The 5,298-nt window shown below is 32.2% G+C and overlaps 1 long non-coding RNA gene across 1 annotated transcript; it reads right to left on the bottom strand.

Moving 5' to 3' along the window:
• Nucleotides 1–717: 717 nt before the first annotated feature.
• On the bottom strand, nt 718–2,000 carry LOC116011685. The gene is made up of 2 exons (XR_004097078.1): nt 1,698–2,000; nt 718–876 (listed from the first exon to the last, which is right to left on the bottom strand). It is a non-coding gene; the product is annotated as an uncharacterized LOC116011685 (long non-coding RNA).
• Between the last annotated feature and the right edge of the window lie 3,298 nt (nt 2,001–5,298).

Raw genomic sequence — 5,298 nt, 5'->3', positions numbered from 1 at the left:
ACTCTAGACAAAACGAGGCAACTGCTTCATCACATCCCACTACTTCATATCCCAGAACTAATCCTGAACAAATGAGCTATAATTTGGGACATCCTCCCAGAAGAGCTGTAACTATTTATGACCAAAATAATCCGAACAGAAGAACTTTAGGAAAACAAATGCCTCATGAAGTACAAATACTTAGTAATGAACCAACTATACTTAACATAACTAGGGTTCATCCACAACTTTTTGATAACTATATTGAACAATGGACTGCACTTATAATAAGAGACTTTGAATCAAAACACCCTTACGTCAATGACGGAGAAGAAATGATTAAAATAGATGAAAACTATTTAGGCGGAACTGCTAGAACAGCATGGGAAGCCTTTAAACTAAAATTTCCTGATAAGCTTGCAGAACTAGCAATGCAACGAAATAGTATACACAACTTTGCTTATCAAATACACACACTTCTCACTGGAAGAGAAGCAAACATTGGCTTAACTATAAGACAAGCTGAAGCCATGAGAGATCTAGAACAAATCCAATTATATGATTGGCATAAGGTTATAGATTTCTTAATAGACTTTTTATCACTAGCTTGCACCTCTAGAAACTATTTCTCTAAAAACCTTGGAGAAAGACTTTTTTCAAAATTACCTGGACCTTTAGGAAAAGAAATCCATGATTCTTGGAACTTAATACCTAAAGAAGAACTCTTTGATAACATGAGAACTAGAATTCAACATGTTATTAGTGAACTTAAAACTAGATGTACTTATATACAAATCCAAAGAGACTTGAAACAAAAGAATGTAGGTTTTTGTAAAAATATCTACACTCCACAACAATATGGGAGACACCCTGATGATCCAACTCCCAGAAGACAACCTGCAAAACCTAAAAGAAACTATGTCAAAAGAAAATACATAAGAAAATCAACTGCTAAAAAACCTTATCTTAATAAAGACAAACATGTTACTAAGTACAATCCAAACAAAAACTACAAGAAAACAATAACTTGTTATGCTTGTCAAAAACCTGGACACTTATCCTCTGTTTGTCCAAACAGAAATAACTTATTTAATGAAGAAGCAAACTTAGTAAACACTATTAACGAAGATATACTTGAAATCACATCAGACATTTCAGATACTTCAGAAATCTGGAGTATATGTTCTTTAGAAGGATTTGAAACCAAAGAGGTTGAAATTCCCGAAGAAGAAGACTCACTTAATATCCTCATAGATAGACTAAATAATTGGAACTATGGAATGTAAACATTCCTGGAAACATAGGTCAGGTAGTGACAACATTTGTTGCCATATCTATAAATGGTATCCAGCCTTCGACAGAAGATGGAAATGCCAAACTTGTCTTAAACAAATTTGTAATAATTGTATTACAAAAAACTTCAATATACCTATTCCAGAAAATAGTACTACACTTAATAATACTCAATGGGAAAACCAAAAAATAAANACTTAATAATACTCAATGGGAAAACTTAAAGATAAAAACTTTGGAAAACCAAGTAACTACTTTAGAAAACAAAATGATTAAAATTGAAGAAAAACTTGAAAAAATACTTGAACTCTTAGAAAAAAGAAAACTAGTAATAACTGAAACTGATCTCAAAATAACTGAGATAACTACTGAAGAACAAAACATAATTAATACTCAAACTGAAAAAACTTGTAGCACCAATATACCTTTGGTATGTAATAATACAAGGATAACCCAAGTAATTATTCCATCCAAACTTTCAATACATGGTATAGATTTACTTGTTCCAATACTGGTTGATACTGGAGCCACATCTTCAACGATTGATTCTGGAATCCTACCAGAAACAATTAAACAAAAAACTGTTAAAGTTACTCCTGTCAAATCTACCCAATTTGATGGTACTCAAGTATCTATAGATACTCAACTTAAAAATATACAAGCCAAATTTCAAACCAACTGCAATACTTGGTCAGAATCTTTTTATTGGCCAAAACTTTGGGTAAGAACACTTAAAAACCATAATGTTCCTGTAATTATGGGATTAGATTTTATACTTTATAATAATGGCCAAATGACCATTAACAAAGACTACATACTTTATAATAATGGCCAAATGACCATTAACAAAGACTACTTAATTTATAATAATGGCCAAATGACCATTAACAAAGACTACTTAACTATTAGTAGGAATTGAATGACCATTAACAAAGACTACTTAACTATTAGTAGGAATTGTTTCCAAATTCCTATTATTTCAAACTTCCCTGCTAAAATTTTTGAAACTAAAATACTAGACTCTTGTAAATGCAGTAACAATAAAGATTGTAACTGTATAAACACTGAAGAATTACAAGATTTTCCAGAACATCTAGAGAATCTTGGGGAATTGAATTAAACTTACATTTAGTAGAAACTACTAACTTCAAAAAAGAACTAAGAGAAAATGACTTAGAAAACTTGGTTAAAAGACTTGAACAAATAGAAATTATAGGAGAAAATCCTGTAAAATTCTGGGAAAAGAATAAAACTGAATGTAAACTTGAAATTATTAACCCAGATATAACTATTAAATCCCAAAACTTTAAATATGGACCTTGGGAACAAGATGAGTTTAAAATGCACATCGACCAACTTTTAAAACTTGGTATTATAACAAGATCAACTTCTAGGCACAGAACTCCTGCTTTTATAGTCCAGAAAGAAGCAGAAAAGAAACGTGGTCAATCCAGAATGGTATTCGACTACAGAAGACTTAATGATAATACTTATGAAGATGGGTATTGTATCCCTGACAAAGATACTTTAATTAACAAAATACAAAATAGAAACTGGTTTTCAAAATTTGACTTAAAATCTGGATTTTGGCAAATTAGGATGCATCCAGAGAGTATAGAATGGACAGCCTTTTCATGTCCATTAGGACTTTTTGAATGGAAAGTAATGCCATTTAGACTTTAAAACGCTCCTCAAAAATTTCAAAGAATGATGGATGATTTTTTTAAGGATTGCTATGACTTTACTTGTATCTATATAGACGATATACTTGTTTTTTCAAAAACTAAAGAAGAGCATAGAGCTCATCTTTACACTATATTTACTATTTTTGAAAAATATGGACTTATTGTTTCAAAAAAGAAAATGGAACTTTGCAAAAACCATATTTCTTTTTTAAGGGCTGAGATAGGAGAAGGTACTATTAAACTTCAACCACATATATCTAGGAAGATACTTGAATTCCCAGATAAACTTGAAAACTTGAAGCAATTACAATCTTTTCTAGGATTGGTAAACTATACTATGCCTTATTTTAAAGATCTAGCAAAACTCACTACACTACTTTACAATAAATCACAAACTAAAGGATATAGAAACTTTAATGACCAAGACATTAAAATCGTCCAACAAATAAAAGAAAAAATTCAACAACTTGAACCTATGGCATTGCCATTAGATTCAGATTACTTAATAGTACAGACTGATGGAAGTAAAGATGGATGGGGAGGAATACTTATTAAAAAACCAACTGAATACTCTCCTAAATCTACTGAAAAACTCTGCAGATACACTTCTGGTGTATTTAAGGAAAAAGGATACTTAACTTCCATGGATTACGAATTACTTGCTATTATTTATGTCCTAGAAAAATTTGCACTTTTTATACTTTCAAGAAAATTTTTTACTATAAGGACAGATTGCGAGTCCATAGTAAAATTTGCTGACACTAAAAATGAAAGAAAACTTACTGCAAACAGATGGCTCAAATTCAGAGAATTTGTGCTAACTAGAGGTTTCCATATTAAATGGGAACATACTAAAGGTAAGGATAATAGACTTGCTGATATCCTTTCCAGAAACATTTTAGACTATAAACTTTATGATCCTCCATAGATTATTTTAACAATTTGTTTAAGTTTTGCAGAACTTTTCTAGACTTTACTATGGAGAAAACTTTTAAGGTGGACAGATACGAACTTGCTGTTATTCCTGAAAGGAATCAGTTCAAAACTCCACTTCGTGAGAAACTTACTGAAGAAGAACAATGTTTAGTTGACAATATTTGGAGCTTGTCAACTATAGCCCAATCTTCCGGAAGGAAGGCTACTTGCGTAAACTACTTAATCCAACTTTTGGTCTCTGGAAGGCATAAGACCAAGAAACCATTTACTTGTTATGCACTTTATACTGGTAAGAATGCTGGTTTATACTTGACTTGGGAGGAAATGATCACTGAACTTGAGGAACTTAAAAAAGATCCAAAATCTGGAAATCCTTTGTATAAAGGATATTACAATATTGAGGAGGCCACTTCTATGTTAACTCAAAAGTTTGGAAATGACTTTGTTGTTTCTGAACAGATACTTAGGTATAAAGAATACCTAAAACACTTGGATCAGTTCTCTGATCAAGAACTTCTGAAAAACTTGGAAACTGGAGCTTCCAGCTCAATGAAACTTCAGAGGTTTGAACCTCAAACCCCCAAAAAGAAACTTGAGAATACTTTTTCTGAAGTAATGAAAACTTCTTCGAAACTTAAGGAAAAGGAGATTCCTTCACTTGGAAAGATCCCAACTCCAGCTACTTCTCTCAAATCCATTACTTCACCTTCACTGACCAAGACTCCAGTTTGTCCTGGAGAATGTTCTTTGAAAACCTTTGCTTTACTTCAGGAATGTTTAGCCCAATTGGCTAATTCAAACATTTCTACTCCCGGAATCTCAGTCTCCTGGGATTTCAATTATAATCCCTATAAAACCTGTTCTTTACTTTTCTCAGACTGCCCTGAAAACCAACAATTTGAAGACTTTGAATGTCTGTGAAAATTAGAATTTGCTATCAGAAAGGCAAGACTTCTTATTCCTGAGTTTAAAGCTTTTAGATTTCAGGATTATCCAGTTAGCTTTGTTACACTTTTAAAGCATGGGTTGATTAGTTCAGCCAATGTTTCACCACTTCATGAATTCTCTGGAATTCTCCCAGAAACTTTGGCAGAAACTTTTGAAACAATCATTCCTGAATTCCCCAAAAAATTTAGACTGGATTTCACTTCCCTTTATCCTGACTTCAAAGAAACTAAACCTTCTTATCATCTAGTTGAAGTTAACTTCCAAAAAATTGATGATGAGTACAAAAGCTTTGAGGTAGAACACCAACAACCTAAAGCTTTGAAGCTTGAAGAAACTTTGGAAAAACAACTTGACCAAGCTAGGGCCAAAATACTTGCAGAAAACTTCAATTGGACCAGGTCTAAATTCGCAAACAAAAACATACTTAGGGAAGACTCTCAAGGGAAAATTTACTGTG

This window comes from Ipomoea triloba, chromosome 3, assembly GCF_003576645.1.
Source record: "Ipomoea triloba cultivar NCNSP0323 chromosome 3, ASM357664v1".
In the NCBI taxonomy this organism is placed as follows: Eukaryota; Viridiplantae; Streptophyta; class Magnoliopsida; order Solanales; family Convolvulaceae; genus Ipomoea; species Ipomoea triloba.
Note: the sequence above shows the minus strand (reverse complement) of the source record. Positions and strands in the feature narration are given on the sequence as shown.